Genomic DNA, 18,816 nt, shown 5'->3' with positions numbered 1-18,816 from the left:
AACAAATTAAATAAACATGAATATACACAAACGATCACACACATATGTATATATATATGTTTATATATGTGTGCATGTGTGTGTGTGTACACATAGGTATATTCATATATATAAAAAAATACACATGGTATATTGATATATAAAAAAGGAGGGAAAGATCCACCTTAAACCACTAACCTAGTTCTAAAGCAGATCCTTTGTTCGATAAAATGCATGCCCATTGGCTGATAGGAGGGGGCGCGGTGGATACTAGAAAGCTGATTGGCTAACTAGAAATCCTCAACATATATAAAAACAAAAAGCAACCACAAAATTCGCGCATAAGCCTGACGAATCCTGCAGTGGATGAAACGCAGAATATTCAGTGTAGCTTAATCGCCATATATATTTTATAAATTACTAACTAGCTCTACCTACGTATTGAGCATTTTTGAAGTAAATACTTAAGGTTTACGCATAAATCTATACTTTCGTATATTAAATTTGTGTGAGTAAATGAAGTAGTTATATATATATATATATATATATATATATATATATATATATATATATATATATATATACTAATAGTAGGACGTTACCAGGGGCAATATAAATGTTTACCCATAATTCTATGATTAAAAGTTACTCTTTCAGAAAAATAATGTTTTGAATCAAATTATTTTCTAGACTTTTTATCGTTTCAATTCATCAGGTTATAATATATATATAAATGAGATTTTTAGTCTCAACATATAATAATGTTGAATTTATTCAATGTTTCATATACGAATTCATAACATAAGAAATGAATGTAACCTCGGCATATATGATGTCAAAATTTCGAAGAATTGTAATGTTATTCTAATTGCATAAAATGATATGAGTTTAATAAGATACAAACATTATTTCGTCTCACATTTATTAGTAACAATTCATGTTTTATGTTTCTTTCTTATGTTATGATTATGATTCTATGATGAGTTTTAAGAAGAAATTATGCAATCATGGAATGAATATCGATTTCAACTTTCTGAACCGTTCTTGCGGTGATGTAGTTTTTAGTAAAGGTTGACTCCCAATCATGGTTTATTGTTTTATTGTAGTTTTAAAGCAAATAAAATCGATTTTTCATTGTACGCTATTAGAATTTGATTATCTTTTCCAATTATAATAAAAAATATTGTTGTACGTTAAAATATACACGCAAGATAAAATCCATTATAATAAACATCGGTGACTTCGTAAATAAGTCAGGCATTTTCATATTCTGTTAATAGTTGAGAAAATCAATTATTTTGCGACTGTCTGAAATTTGAAATGAAATTAGGAGTCTTTAAACTATCAAATATTCAAAGTAAACGAATTTACTCGTTAAATTTAATTACAAATAAGATTTAATCGTTAGTGATCATAAGTCTTAATCACAGTTTAATTTAAACATGACTATGCACAGTAAACCCATCAAACAGGTCACTCAATTCATTTATTTAGGGCATAAACTGTCTTTGTCTAGTGGTCACGAGACGACATTGAAACTCAGAATCGAACTGGGTTGGGAGGCTTTCCAAAACCACAACATCATTCTAAAATCCAAAAGTGTACCGATAACTGTTTCTATAATAGTTTAATAAATTTATGTCCTTCCAGTAGTTTTAGATAGCCTTGATTGTATCATATGGACTAAACAACTAGCCAATCACATTGAGGTGTTTCAAAATCACGTAATACTTTTCATTACAGGACATCGCCTGATCGAAAAATAATAACAAACAGAATATCCACTCTCTGTCAAACTACTGTCCTCCTCCTTCTATTTGATAAAATCAAAAGTAAAACCCTTAAACTTTTTGGCCAGGTAAAACGATCAACCACTGGCCTGTCCAAGTTATGCTTTGACGGTTTCATAGAAGGATAAAAGAGACAGAGGAAAAGCTAAGGAGACGGAGAGAAAATGTTTTCGATTGGACATCTCAGAACAATTGAGTGTCCATCAACCAACTTTCCCTGGATCGGAAGGAATGGTGAGCAATAAGTCACATGGGGTTTCTATTCGCACCAAGCAGAGGATGATGATCATAATGTAATGCTAATAATTTCAAATAAATTGTAACACTATCGCTTGTCACGAATAATCATTTGGGGCATTACAATAGTTTCAATAAAATGTAAAGGAGGAAGAATTGGATTTTCCTCTTAAATGGCGAGTAGTTATTTCATTATGTTAGTTTAAGTGAAATTATTTTGTTTTACTTGTACCGCGTGTCTAAACAGTCTAAACAGATTATAACCAAAAACGGCTACTTCTACAGTATTTTAATCAGAATATTAATTTTAGCGCTAAATTTTTTTTTTACATGGGGGTCACCACTTATCAAGGCCCGAAGGCCACTGAGGGATAAATCTATACTAACCATATTTTAAGTATAGTTTTATTTAGAAGAAAGAGTTACTTTTACAGAATTTGAACCTGAATGTTATAAAAACGTAATTTTAAAAAAGCGTACCGTTTGTATGCTGTAAAGCTTATGTAGCGAACACTTAACCAAATAAATTTTGGAAAGAAATCTTTCATGTAAAAGAGTATAAAACAATGTTCATTTTTGTTGCGATATGACCCCCAAAAGCTAATGAATAAACATAACGTTACGTGTGTGCTTTGACTTGTCCGCGTTGTACGACAAAAACAATTATTGTTTTTATTTTGCGATATGAGAAAAATCTTTTTATCAAATCGACTATGTCCGTTTATTCAACAAAAATATCATCACAATCTTTATTATTTGACAGAAAAGTATTAAAGGATAATTGCCGAAAGTGAAGTTACGTCTATTTATTTTATTTTATTTCGATGGAATCAGAAGCAAAATTTTAAAAAAGAATAAGTGAATATGAATTTACGTGTTTTTTTTAAATGTGCAAACATAAAAAGTAATATTTGTTGCTTATTATATATATTATTTTAATTGGAATTCATTATTGAGATGAGTATTATTTATATTAATTTATTTATTGCGGACTATTATTCTCATCTTTTTTAGTTGTTATTTCACAATTAGTCGTGAAACAACAACTTATAAAGATGAGAATAGTAGTCCGCAATAAGTAAATTAATTGTTGCTTATTGTTGTATGAAAAAAATCTTTTTAGCAAAACGAATAAGTAGATAGTAGATAATATTTTCGGCTTTCGTTCGTAGTTTTTTTATTAACAGAATGTTTTTATGTGATAAAGTATTCGAGGGCGCAATGTTAGTTTGTCATCGATAGGTATTTTTAGCCGTTTCAAGTTCGATTAATTTGATATTTCTTTAATGTTATAAACGTACGTTGGCAACTAATCAAATGGACCAATAATTGTAAAAGGGAGCATTCAGTATTTACTCACAGATTGATTATTATATGACTGGAAACAAAACTAAAAGATAAAATGAAATAATCTCAGACGCATGTAATAAATCCTATGAAATACTTAATAATAAGATCAAGTAGGGTACGAAAAGGGAATAACAATAAGTGATGAGGTTTCTTGCTACAACATGTGACTTGTTTTAGAGAGCGATTCTCCTCGGAATCAGTGTAGGAATTTAGTATATTGAATTAAATCGATTGATAATAACCAGAAAACATGTATCAGGTATTGTCAGTAAGCGTGCTCATTTCGGAATAGTATGTGGCCTGAAAGTTTCTTTCTGTAGTGTCTTTTTATAGACGAAAAAAATGTCCTTCATTTTATTAAGTATATATATATATATAATATTTTTATTTATATAAATAAATATTACATAGTCGCTACACTGCACATGCTAATGCTGTAGATAATTTGATCGTTAAGGACTCCACGCCAGGCGACGTCTGATTCTGAAATGGGAGAATTGAAGAAATATACATTTTCTTTTATGGTGGGGGTAAGGGACATTTTTAAACTCCAGACGTAGAAAGTGAAAGGGAAGAAGGGCGTCAAGACTTAACAGAATAAAAAAGAGAGAACTATAAAACAAAAATAAAAATTAAATAAAAGTAAAAATAATTTTTATTTTAATTTGTATTTTTATTTCTCTTTTTTATTTCTCTCTTTTTTATTCTATATGTATGTATGTGTGTATATGTGTGTGTGTGTGTGTGTAGCAAACTAAATATTATTCGTTGCAGTAAGAAATTCATATGGATCATTCAGCACAATGCTACATTTACTTCACATTTTTGCGGAAACTACTAGTCTGATCCAAATATGTACCTTTTGTTAAAATTAAGAATAGCGATTAAAAATTATGATGTTTTCTTAAAATTGTCTGATTTATTCTCTGCTTTTTTTTGTTCGTCTGTTTGATTCGTTGATCTCCGTACATGCACTTTTTCAGCTGTAATTGTTATAATCTCACTAGTAGCTTCTTTCCAAGAACTGCAACCTTGTATTAATCTCTTCATATTTACTGTAAAACTTCCATATAGTGTTTGTCTATGCAAGACAAAGCCCGATAGACACCTATTATTGCAGTAATCATTTTTCGTTCTTGTTAGCGCCTTACAAGTTGCGTCACGCTTTGTCTCGCATATCAACGAGCAAAATTCTAGTTTTAATATTTAAACCTGTCAGCAAGACCTGCGTTAAAAAATCTCAATCACTGTTTTGACAGCAAAAATGAAAACGTGAAAATTTACGATCGTTTAAAACATGACCAACAAGCGTATCAAATTCTTAGTAGACCACACAGATTCAACAGCGAGCACTTACACTCACATTCATATCTCTCTTGCTCCAACTGTTTTTCTTTTATCCGCTTTATGTATGCTTTACTTTTTTCTTACTTTCTCTCTTTCCTTTCTTCATTTTATACATGTCTTTCTCCCTATGGCTCCCTTTGTTCTCCGCATAGGACTTTTCTCTCTTTTTCTTTTCCTTGCCTCACTCTCTCCTTCTCCCTATCTCTCTTACTCGCGTTGTCTTCCTTTTCTTGCACTATGTATGTCTTTCTTAATTTCCCTCTGCCTCTCCTTCTCTTCCTATTTCTTCCTTCTCTCTCTCTCTATATATATACACACACACAGACACACACAGACACACACACACACTCACACACACATATATTCACACATATATATATATAACTACTTCATTCAATCACATAAATTAATATACGAAAGTATAAATTTATGCTTAAACTTTAAGTATTTACTTCAACAGTGCTGAATGCGTATGTAGAGCTAGATAATAAGTTATAAAATATATATGGCGATTAAGCTACACAGAATATTCCGCGTTTCATCGCATAAGCCTGATGAATCCTAGCGTGGATAAAACGCGGAATATTCTGTGTAGCTTAATCGCCATATATATTTTATAAGTTACTATATATATATATATTTATATATATATATATATATATATATATATACCACTTTCTTTTTTTCGTCCTATCTATACTGTATCGGCACCCACATTTTTGGTCACTTTAATCGTGCATGCATTATGATGGTGCACCTATTATAATTCAATGTCACTAAAATGAATGCAGTTTTATTAGTAAACTTAAAATGAATTTATCTTCATATATTTCTGTTTTTAGATGAACCTAGAGTTTTTTTAACAGATAATAAAAATTTTCTGAATTATGGTTAAAGAAAAGATATTGGGATCCAACTTGTGATATTAATTACATTAACGAAATCTTCGTAAAAAAGTGCAAAAAATCTGAAGCGAAACGTTTTGTCAACAAGAGGAAAAGAAGGGAGGAAAAACACAAAAGCGTCAGACCAAGTGTGATCACATCAAGAGGAAAGTCGAAAGGAGTTTGTCTGCAAACCGATGCCTTCGTTTAGTCTCAAAAGACAAAGGATACTCCTGTAGGAGCAGCTGCACGTGTAATTGTGAGGCAAGTTTTGCGCAAGCCCTAACCATACCTCTCCACAAAAGGATACTGCTTGAGTCTGGTGATAAGGCGAATTCCAGGACGACTAGAAACAATGCCGAGATAAGCGGAGAGCAAATACAGCACCTGAAAGTCCGAAATGGTTACCCATTTAGTACTCACCAGGTTCAACATTGCTTAACTTCGATGATATAACGGGAACAGGTGTGTCAACGTGATTATGCCGAACGAACACAGTACAAGCAAACTATTTTTATCATGCAAGGGTTTCCAAAATTTCGAAAATTATCCGAAATCGAATTTTGTAACAAATAGCAAATCCGAGGGCACCAAGCAAATGCCCCCTTTTTAGTGATAGTGAATATGGAATGTTCTATGGATTGATGAAACTCAAGCGATGCTTGACCTCTCTGACGATTGAACCAAAGGATACTTTCTAAAAGACGCCAGCTCTCGTCTACGGTATAAACGTAAACAAGGAGGGATAAAACTAATAATTTAGGTCAGGATATTTGGCAGTGAAATCGTTGTGACTGTGTTAATTCCTGAGAACATTAAAATGAATTCAGTGAAGTATTTCTCGCTTTGGAAGAGAATTTGTTGGCTTGGTTGAATACTGATACCAAACACAATCTTATTGTCCAACAAAATAATGAGCCAAGCTACGCTTCTCAGTTTACAAAACCTGGCTTTCAGATCAAGGAATCTATGCTGAACGACTGATGCATTGATCCCACCCCCCTCCCCGATCTCGAATTTACATCTGATAGCAAGCATCTGATTGATTATGAAGATGAAGGTTTACAAGAATGCACACCAATTCAGAAGTAACAAAGATCCTAGGGGAAGGATTTAAGAGGTATTTCCTCAAATTCTACTTAAAGTGCAAAATTTAACATCCGCAGTTGATAGAATATTCATTGACCCGATTAAAAATAAAACAAGAGAGGCTTAAGGCTTAAATACTAACAAGTATAATATCTTATCTCAAAACTCAGTTTTTTGATAACATTTTATGTTTTTCTTTTTAGAATTTAACAAGATACGCTACAATTACAATAGTGCCAAGTTTAATTTTCGTTAATAAACAGTTTTATTTCCAAACTCTTTTTGTCAACTGCATTTTTCCTAATCATTACAAAAACAACTCGTACTCTTGATTTAATAATTTGCTTTAGTATATACTAAACTGCCCAGGATGGAGAGAAGAAGTAGCAGATCCACCAGCCCAAATGTGACAACAGTACTCCATACATGAGCGGATGATTGCCTTATAGAGGTACAGACTACTTTCAGGCGTAAGTAGCTTTCTAGCACGATAGAGAGAGCCCACATTCTTCGCAGCAGTCTTGGCAATGCTCTCAATGTATCTATTCCAGTTCATGTTCACTGTGAACGTTAGGCCGAGGAGTTTAAAGGGAGTACTTTCTTCTAATGTGTCTGGCCAGTGCTGTTGGTGGTAGAGAAGATTTCATGTAATTATTGAAAAGAAACAAGCTTAATCTTGGCAGCATTGAATGTGACCATCCATTTTTGTCTCTATTCCACTACAGATTGGAGGTCTTCATCTAGTGCTTCTGCCATTTCCTTAGATATGTGTTCATTTGTTTTTCCCTCGTTCCTGTTATAGAGAGTGGTGTCATCAGTAAACATACTCATCTCAGAAACAATTTCATCAGCGAGGTCATTTATGAATATCAGAAATAATAAAGGTTGCAGGATATACCCTTGAGGTACTCACGCATTTAGATCATATTGTTTAGATGTACGACTGTCGAGGACAACCTGAATTCTTCTCTTTTTTTAGAAGGATGTAATTATATTATGTATTCTTTCAGTGATACCATAAGCTCTGATTTTCCTTAGAAGACCGTCATGCCATACCCTATCAAAAGCCTTAGATATATCGAGGGCTACCGCTCTATCCTCCCCTGCTTTGTCCAGTGAAGGATGGAGTTATCTTAAAAGAATTTCTTCAGTCTTAGAATTTGTTCATTGTTATTGGTTAGGATGAGAATATCGTCAACATGTCGTACATAGGTAGAGAGTTTGCTGGTGTTGTTAAATATCTGGTTTTCGAGGTCACCCATAAAGAACTCGCTAAATAGCGGACCGAGGACGGGATCCATTGAGACTCCCTCTATTTGGATGTAAATATTCCCTTTAAAGTCGTAAAAGCGTACCTCAGTAGTACAAACTCAAAATATTTTTTAAAGTATCTTTCTTTACGGGAACGTTTGTTAATAGACTTTGTACGTCGAGGGATATGATAAGTTTATCATCAGGTTTCTTGGCTTTTAAATTTTGTTCTTGTGTTGATAAAACAATGTATTAACTCGGTAAATATGGGCTAATAAGACTATTGAATACATTGGTTAGGGAATAGATTAGGATGGTAACTTGTGATATGATGGGTCGTAATGAAGAGTTTGATTTATGTATGTAACCGTTCCTCATAGATATCAAGGTCCATACACACCAAGAATTTTGGAAAGTTGGTAATTTCCTATTTGAGCATTATTGGCAGTGATGAGTTTGTTGACTTATGTCTTTAATATTTTCGTAGGGTTGTTTTTGATTTTTTTTAATTTTGAGCGGTCGTTAATATATATATATACATATATATATATTTATATATATATATGTATATATATATATATATATAAAACATTACTAAAATTAAAGTTAAAATGCAAATTCAAGTATCATCGTTGAATTGTAGTCTGAACAAATACATTTATTTCAAACGCGCCTCTGGATTATCAAAATAATCTACTGTTGATTTTATACGCCCGAGTCTTCTGATTGTCCAGTGATAAAATTTCTGAAATTAACTTCTGATATCAGAGTGTATACGGTTGTTAACTTTGGTCACAATTAGCATGTTTAGTCTACAATCAGATGTTTCCGATTTTACATTTTCGATATTTATCCGTGCCGTTCCAATACAAAACCTACCAAACACAAAGTACAGGGTGTTTCAAAAGTCTGGGGAACATAACGATTTTCAATAACTCAAAAACTATTAGGAGTTAAAAAATGAAATTGGTACAGTTGGAAAGGTTAAAGTTTCAAGTTTTGTGGGGAATCTTCAAACTTGCTCAATATGAGCACCATTCGTCACACGGCAGACATCTAGTCGATATTCCATTTCCTGCCAAACGCGTTCCAGCATCTTGACGTCAATGGTTCCCATAACTGCCGTTATTCAAGCCTTTAGTTCGTCAATATCTCTTGGAAGGGGCGGCACATAGACTTGTTGCTTGACAAAGCCCCAAAGGAAAAAGTCACACTCAGTACCCCATATGCGAGTGCTATGCTTGTTAACTTTGCCATTCAGATAGAAGGTCGCCTCATCGCTAAAAACAAGCCGGTCATCAAAGCCGTTATCTTCCAACTTCTCTTGCATTTCAATGCAAAAGTCACGGCGAAGTGGCTTATCAGTGTCCTTCAACTTTTGGACCAACTTGAGCTTGTAAGGTACCATTTGCAGTCGTTTCCTTAAGACACGCCAGACAGTTGCTGGAGCAAGCTGAAGTTCCCTGCTGGCTCATCTCACTGATTTACGGGGGCTCTGCTGAAAGGCTTCCGGACTTGCTCAACTGCATCTTCTGAAGTTGAAGGGCGACCTGTTCGCTTACTTGGGCACAAACACCCATCTTTCACAAATTTAGCATGCCATCTGAGAATGGATTTCCTTTCAGGGACTTCTTTTTTAAATTTCCTGCGAAATGCACGCTGAACACATGCCCACGATTCAGTCCTTGCAAATTGGAGGACGCAAAATGCCTTGTCTTGTTTAGAGAACGCCATTACTGCACATGGAAAGATAAGCCGAAAATCATTAGGATGACCAAAAACTTGATTAAGCAAGCTTTAAAATGACACCAGTTTCATTTTTCTACCTGGAATAGTTCATGAGATATACGCATTTGTAATGTTCCCAAGACTTTTGAAACACCCTGTATATTAATGTGAAATTTCAAAAACCCAGGAACGAACTCAGAAAAATAGATACACACAGAGACAGTGCCTTTTATATATAAGTAGATAACAGTTATAGTCTTCACCGTATATTATTCTAATATGTTATTATATCCAGTTGATAAATTGTGTATCACGTATTACAACTTCGAAAACATATATTGCTTACCACATCTCTCAAGTTACACTCTCGCAAAAAAGTATATATGCTTAGATTAATAGTTATTAGTATGTGCCCGCCGATTCAATTTCAGGTTTTAGTGTGTCATGCATACACACATATACATAAACACACACGCGTATATATATATATATATATATATATATATATATATATATATATACTACATGAAAGGAAAAAATAGACACTGAGACAAGTACTTTTCCTAAAATTAATAAATGCTTATTTATATTTACAGATAAGAATAGTGCTGAAATAACTTAGAGTATCTCATTAAAATCACAACCAACATTGGAGCATGTAAAGAACTAAAGGAACATTAGGCCTATCAGAATTTCTGTGAGGACGAATCGGGGGTCAACATGAAGGTGGTCTTAGTCAACACAAAATAACAGGAAATTCTTCAGTACTCCTTTCTAATGTGAATAGAATAATCAAAAAGTGCACACACTCTCATCCCATTCACCCCAGGCCCTCTGAAAGAACCTTGCGCCTTGTGAAAAGAAATTTTGGGGATTATTCTTGGTACAAAGCCTCTGACATTGCAACACGAGCTGATGTCAGTCAAAGAACAGCTGTCAGGTATTTTCACAAGCTAGTCTACTATCGTAGAGCTGCGAGAAGGAAACCTCTTCTTTGTCCTACCGATATCAAGCACAGAAAAGATTGGACTCGTGAGAAGGTTGAGAGACTTATGATTTTTTGGACCAATGTCATTTCTCTAATTAGTCAGATTATTTCCCGACAGTGGAAGAGTATGAGTATGGGGGCTCCCTCAGCATGAGTTTGACTTTAAAAGATGTTGTTTTACGTTATGGTATGGGGTGCAATTTCGAGTGATGGTTGCTCAGACCTGGTGAAGTGCGAAGGTAACATCAATTCTGCTAAATATATTTCAATATTACATGGATAATTTCTATTAATATATATCAAGTAGTAAAATGGACCAAGTTAACTCGATATTTATGGAAGACAACACGAACCTCCTTGTCACACAACTAGGGCGATATAATATTGGTTGAGCCAAAATTAAATAATAAACTTCCATGGCCACGTGCGTTCCCAGATATCAACTCAATTGAAAACCTTTGGAGCATATTAGACCGGAATATTCGCAAAAAGATAAGCCAGAATTTTTAGCATTATTGCATCAGACATGGCAATACATTCTTTAATAATCTATTCCTCAACTGATCAATCCTATGCGCAGCAGGATCCTAGAATAAAAACGGCAAATGGAATATCAATCAAGTATTAGTTATTAAATGTGTGACGATTTATTTTGATTTTGTTCTATGAATCAGATGCTTATTGAAAGAAACTGTTTCTATGGATGTATATGTTTTTCTGTCGTGTCTGTGTATATGTTAGGGTTGCGACGATTAATCGGAATCGAATATCGTAAAAATCAGAACTTTTATGGGTATCGTAATCGGAATCGGAAAATTTCGTGCCTATTCTTAACGATTCTTCTATTCATTTTTATTAGATTTTGTTTAGAACAAAATCTTCCGTTGCTGCTGTTAATGATGATATAATAAATATCTACTGGTTTTAAACTACCGGCAAAACTCAAGTCTATAGACAATCCAATGCGTGTTTTCTTTTACGTTTGAAAAAAAAAAACATGTGTTTTTATGGTAATCGGATAAAATAACGACTCTAATTAAATAATTCGAGATTCAAAATCGGTAATGGAATCGGCAATTTAGTACGAAATCTGTAATTTTATCGCAATCGAGAAAAACATTGCAATCGCCGCATCACTAATATATATATATATATATATATATATATATATATATATATATATATATATATATATATATAATTAAAATTATATAAACACTGTAATGAGTCTGCGCGGGTGGATCAACAATTTAACAGTTTAATGTTTTGTTAGCGTTTTAACTGAACATCGTACTTCAAAAGAAAATAATAGAACGAAATATAATCTTCTTGTTACGTTGCTGGTTTTACGAAAAATGCGAAGTAGGCCGATAAGGTTTTATTTATTAGGAATGTTTCCTAACAAAATGAAGGTTTTAATAACAGAAAAAAAGTAATCGAATCAGATTAAGTATTGAAAGATAAAATAGTTATGTTAATATATGTACCCGCAATGTTAACTTATTGAAAAGGAATTTTCGTTTTTATAATTAACATGAACACAATAATGTAACAAAGATGGGGTGACTGTTCTTTTTTGTGCTAAGTAGATTGATAATTAGTCACGTGATCAGATGGAAGAAAAGATGGTTTAGCTATGCACCAAAAGTAATGGCCAAATACACATTACAAGAAAGTACTTTTTTAAGCTCCTCAGTCTAACGTTCACAGGGAACATGAGTTGGGACAGATACATTGAGAGCATTGCGAAGGCTGCTGTAAAGAAGGTGGGGGCGATTTTTAAAGTGAGGAGTGAAGGGGAAATGGGGACCAACTCCTCGGGGAGTAGGGGAGCTGGATAGTGACAATTGGTATGAAGGGTTGCCCCTACATTGACCAAGGTCTTATCTGTCGGGTCGCCCCCACATAGGGTCTTTGCTTGCAGTATCTGCCGGAACAGATACTACACTTTGATCTTGGCCCGACGGCCACAGAGGTCCCTCTTCTTGTGAAGGGGGTGGGCGATATTTATTTGTTCCCCCACCGAGCAAATTAGGCACAAGCCCGATTTTCAAAGTGAGGAGTGAAGGGAAGGGGGAAGGGAAAGTGAACCAGCTCCCGAGATGTGGGAAATGGGAGCTGGATAGTGATTTACCAGCTAGCCCTAGTAGGGTTGCCCCTACATGGACCAGAAGGTTACCACAAGAGCAATGGTCTTTGCTTGCAGCATCTGCCGGAACAGATAGTACACCTTGATCTCGGCCCGAAGGCCACAAAGGTGCCCCCGTGAGGGGTCCGGCTCTCTCTACCGTGCTAGAAAGCTACTTGCGCCTAACAATAGCGCGTACCTCTATAAGGCCACCATATAGAGTATTGTTATCACATTTGAGCTGGTGCATCTGCTACTTGTCTATCACCCCGGGACAGGGTTCAAAAGAGAGTCGCCAACCTGATAGGTCCTGAATTATCATCCAAGCTTCATCCTCTGTCCTATCGACGAGATGTTGCATCCTTCTGCCTGTTCTACGAGTATTTTATGGTGAATGCTCTGACGAACTACAAACACTTGTACCGCCTCGACGTAAATACCCCCGAAAAAAACGACAAGCAACGAAATCCCACCCCTACACAGTAGAGACTCCAATAGTTTCTTCCTCAAGAGTGCTAGACTTTAGAACTCCCTTCTGAGATTTTGCTTTCCCAACTCTACTGACATTCAAGCATAATGTGAACAGACATCTTGCTACTCATCTCCCTTTATAATATTCTTGCAACTTTTGTCTCCGATAGTAGACCTCTGTTTCAAATTCGCGCTGTGCCTTGTTTGAGGTGAAAATTGAATAAATTAAAAACGTAGGAGTTGATCGGTATTCAAGGCGTAAGCTAACAGACGGGGATCTTGTACTCTAACGTTTTGACTTAACACACATGGAAATCAAAGTGGCGAAATAGCAAAATGTAGACTTGTCAAAAGTGTGTCCAACTTCGATGAATGTACCCAGCAAATTTGAAACAGACCCTATATAATGTCGCGGTGTGTGTCAGATCACCACTTCCATTTAAAAAAAAATAAAACAATGGCTACACTTGTCCGAATAAACTGTCACGTGACTTACAGAGTACTAACAACTTCCGTTTTGGTTTTATCACAATCGAGAGAATAGGAAAATAAAACTTAACTTTTAACAACTTAATAGGTATTTACATTGATAGGAATATAGTTAGGCATTTTTAATAGGGGCTAATAACGATCAATGTAAAAATGAAAATGTTTTCCGTTAAGTTAATTGATTATTTTAGCGAGCCAGTGTGAAGTCTTTAGTGAGATATAAAGTAATATAAAATGTTATTGCTTTTATATCCAGTCTCTTTCTTTTTTTTTACTTGTTTGACTATTCGTCAGAATTTATAACCCTAGCCAAAGCCATTATCACAGCAAAAGCTGGAAAAGCCAGACATATAAAAGCCAAAGTAGGTTCTTTGATATGACAGGGGCGCATCTGTAATGAACTTTAGCAAAATTTAACGATGATACTTGACTTTTGCAGTTTTAAATTTAATTCAAGCAGGTATATAAATATAATTTTATAAAAATAGTACATTCTCTACATTGCAATATAGACTATAATGTATTGCAGATTAAGCCACTGCAAAGAGGCAGGTGAAGCTGCCTCGGTGCACCGCAATGTGTCTCCAACGAGAGTAGGCAACGTATCGATTTGTTTAAATAATTGTAAAATAATTGATTTCACGGATTTCAATGACAAAAAAAAATATGGGAGTGTGAAACATTCGTTGATCATCATTCAATCCGGGCAACGTTAGGTCTCACCTTGTAATAGCTAATTTTCTTAACAAAAATGTTACAATTGCGAATTGGGGGAAGCATAAACAAATAAAAGTAGAAGCACCGACATGAATAATTATCACATTTGGTTTAATAATTATTTTATAATAAACATTTACGTATGATAATCTGAAAAAGTCTAAATAAATATGCCATATTAACCTAAATTCAATTTATTTTTTTAATCTTGAAAATGGAAATTTTATTTAATGGTTTAATCGTATACGGCTACTGCTTTTAATTTTCTTGCACTAAAACAAATTTCACTATAAAAAACATGTTATTATGTTATTATATAGAAAATTAGCAAAATTGAATTACAAATTTACATTTACAAAAAATCAAATAAAACGTTGTTTGTAATAGGAATGTAGGGTATGTTTTACAATATACTTTTAAACGTTTATTTGGTTAGTGTTGTGTCGTGGAACAACTGTGAAAATAAGAACAATCAAGTCGAGGTTCGGTTAAGGAACAAGTGTATTAACAATAATGTACAAAGATAGGAAAGCGTGTATAGCTGCTGGGCACTCGGCTAGCAGTTGATGTGCAGTTGCATCTCCCTCACTGGTTTTTGAATTACTAGCGCTATTTATAGGGCTAATCGGTGTAAATTCCTCTGTTCAAGGAACACCGGTATAACCCCCCCCTTTGAAAATATCTGGGATTAATAACGTTTTTGTTTTGTGTTCACCCTAATCAATTTTGTTGATTTCCGTTTTCTGTTTGATCTTCTGTTATCCGGAGCTGTCTCTGGTATGGCCACCTGAAAAGTATCAAACACTGTGTCCATGATGTCCTCCTCGGGTGATCTGGTCACCTCACTGTTCGAGTATCTTTTCCGAATTTGGTTAGTGTGACGTTTGTGCACGACGTCTGGTCCCTTAATCATGTAGTCCATGTTGCTTATTTGTTTGTCAACAATGCCGGACTCCCAGAAAGTCTTATTATTTTTGTGAATCTTGTAGAAGACTCTTTCGCCAACTTTATACAGTTTTTTTTTTGTTATCGGTTTTTTTAGGTTTGGCCTATCTTGGTTTGGTAACAACTTGTGAAAAATCGATCTAACCTTGTGTCCGAACATAACCTCAGCAGGTGTCTTCGACATTTCGATGTTTGCATTCGAAGTGACTTGTAAAACCTGTTGGATTGACTTATCCGTCGGCGACCCATTAGCTTTTTTTAGAGCTCTCTTGAATGTGTCAACGAATTTCTGTTTGTCCATAACTTTTTGGGTGGTATGGTGATATGCTCGATTAGATGATTCTCGCAAAAATTTTAAAATTCGGTAGACGTAAATTGCGTTCCATTGTCTGTAACAATGCAGTCTACTACTCCAAACCTAGCGAATAATCCATACAGGAAGTTGATAGTTACCTCGGATGTGGGATTCTTACATTTAAATACTTCCGCCCACTTAGATCTGCTGTCTACAACAATGAGATAGTAGAACCCATCCAACGGTCCTACAAAATCTAAATGAATCCTAGACCAAGGTCAGTCCAGTTTTTCCCACGATCCGAATCAGAGAAGCTTTCATAGCTAATGCGCATCCTCTACACTCCTTGATTGTTCCTTCTATATTCTTATCCATGTTTGGCCAATAAACGAAAGAGCGCATAAGGCTTTTCATTCTTGATATACCTGGATGTCCTACATGGAATTCCTTGAGCATTCTTTTCTGTAATGTCGCAGGAATTACGACCCTGTCGCTATATAACAGGACGTTATCGCAAATTGAATAAATTTCCTCATCCAGTTCGTTATTGTTGATCCTTTCTTTCGTGCGTATAATAAATTCGTCCATCTCTGCCTAGAAACAATCCAGCGAAATAACATTTGTTTAACATTTTTTTTATTTGCACACGTTTTTACATCGCAAAAGCAAACTCCGTTGCTTTAAATATCCGACGTATGGGAAACTTTTAGTTTTTTTTTTTTTTTTTTTTTTGCCCTCTTTGCCTTTTGCAAAAAATGACTTGATTTTTTACGTGTTTGTTAAGCACAAATGATGTACGCGAATAATTATTTTTCACGGTCTGTCTCTTTTTCTCTTGACAAATTCAAGCGTGTTTTTTTTTTCAAATCCCAGATGTTATCGAAGCTTACATGGTATTTGCTAGTTGGTTTTGGACATTTAACTTTGAAGAAGAAAATTATTACCGTAGGAAAACGGGCTTCTGGTGAAGAAAAAATGAACGGTTTTCCCTTTCTAAAACACTTGGTAAGTGTGCTTAATTATTAAATAATTGGCAACATTCGCGTTTTTCGCTGTAGATTTATGTAGCAAGTTTTTTCCTGTCGCCAAATAACTATTGTTGTAATTAATTCGATGTTAATCCTTGCATATCCAAATATCTGTTGAAATGACGATGGTGTTCTGCCGTAAAGATTTTACGAATAATTATTCCAATCACTTTTGGTGATTTTCTGCAGTGATGATCGTTTCGATTCCTTGTCGTCAATCTGTTGTGTCGTGGAACAACAGTGAAAATGAGGACAACCAAGTCGAGGTTCGGGTAAGGAACAAGTGTATTAACAATAATGTATAAAGCTAGGAATGCGTGTATATCTGCTGGGCACTCGGCTAGCAGTTGAAGTGCAGTCGCATATCTCTCACTGATGTTGGAATTACTAGCGCTATTTATAGGGCTAATCGGTGTAAATTCCTCTGTTCAAGGAACACCGGTATAATAGTTATCGAGCGTTACGTAAAAATTAGAAAATGGCCGACACGATAGAGTCATATAGTTCGAGTATCGATAATAACTTAATAATAAAAATAAAACAAATTACTGGTAGAAATCACCACAACAAATGTTAGCATAACATTTATTAGGTGAGTTCCTACCAGTATTTAATTTTTTTCAATCTATTATCGAGACGTCAAATATGTCAGAGTAAGTTGAGAATTCAGTTTTCTAAATAAGCATTGTTGCCTGAATAGGTCTCTAGTTTCTAAACACTAGAAGGCCGAAACACGCTCTTGACAGTGTAGCAACAAATTACTCCTTATGTAAAGATAAATTGAAAATGTAAGTTGCTGTATTTCCGTATTGAGCACTCTCGTATTAACCTCGTTATATTTCATTGGTTACCCTACTTTTGAAAAATAGCAACTCAAATTATATATATATATATATATATATATATATATATATATATATATACTAGCAGAAGTACCCGTCGTTGACTGGGTTCAACAATAGCCTACAGAAAATGGACTGTGATTGATGAAATTGCGATAGGTTATGTAAAGGTGGGGGTTGTAAAGAGATAGGTTTTGATACTCAAAAATTTTACCCTAAGCAAAATATGATGAAAGTAAAGATAATTTTCGCGAAAATATATTTTTTTATATGAACTTTGTTTCCATTCGTAACCAATAGTAACCAACAAAATTATGTTTCCTTACAAAGAAAAAATGTTATATATATGATAATATAAATATACAAGAAATAAATGTTACTATAGTCAATAAAATTTACTTCTATGGTAGAAAAGTTGATTGGTTTGTATTTTTAAGTAGTTTGTAAACATTTTTTTTTAATTCACTAACCTGTTTTAAAAAATCAAAATGACAGCGACTTTGAAATAAAGAGCCCCGATTCAATTTTAAGGAGGGTCACCTGAGAATTCTATGTTAGCAATTTAAGATAGTTCCGTCAACGTAAGAAATATTTATAAACATATTTTAATATTTTCCGTTATTTTGTGCTTGAGGAATATTCGATTATGGAATGTGTAGTTTATATAAAAATTCATTTAAGTAGTTATCGCCTCAAATTTCGTTTTAATTTCGGTTCGCTGAAATTATTTCAAGTTAAGAGCATTAAAAACTATTTAAAAAAAACATGAACTGAACTTTTATTGACTATGGTAACATTTATTTCTTATATATTTATTTTTTTCGGGTAGTCGTTTGTTGGTTTTTCTGCTAAACACTCTTACTAAATAATATTGACGAAATATCGAAAAACAAAGAAACAAAAACAGTTTTGAAAAATAATGAAACTTTATTAACTTTAGTAAAATAATCCGAAACAGCAACAAAAAAAATAAAAAAGTAAACACGTAATTACTTTAATTTTTTAAAGCAAAGAATCGATATAAATATTAATAAGAAAATGACGCCCTTTTCAAGCAGAACAGCTTGCTTTTCAGTTTTACAGTATTGACCGGTGTAATATTGCGCCGTCGGATTCAGGGTTGTAGTATTGTAATGTAATGAACGCGCAGAAATGGTTGTAATCAACTGAATTCTTTCTAGTACACTGACACAAAAAGCTTAAACATATATATAAATAAAATAAAAAGGTTATGTAAATGTTTTTAAAGACACATAAT

The sequence above is a fragment of the Euprymna scolopes genome, chromosome 17, assembly GCF_053919585.1.
Source record: "Euprymna scolopes isolate OS-2025 chromosome 17, ASM5391958v1, whole genome shotgun sequence".
Classification (NCBI taxonomy): domain Eukaryota; kingdom Metazoa; phylum Mollusca; class Cephalopoda; order Sepiida; family Sepiolidae; genus Euprymna; species Euprymna scolopes.
Note: the sequence above shows the minus strand (reverse complement) of the source record.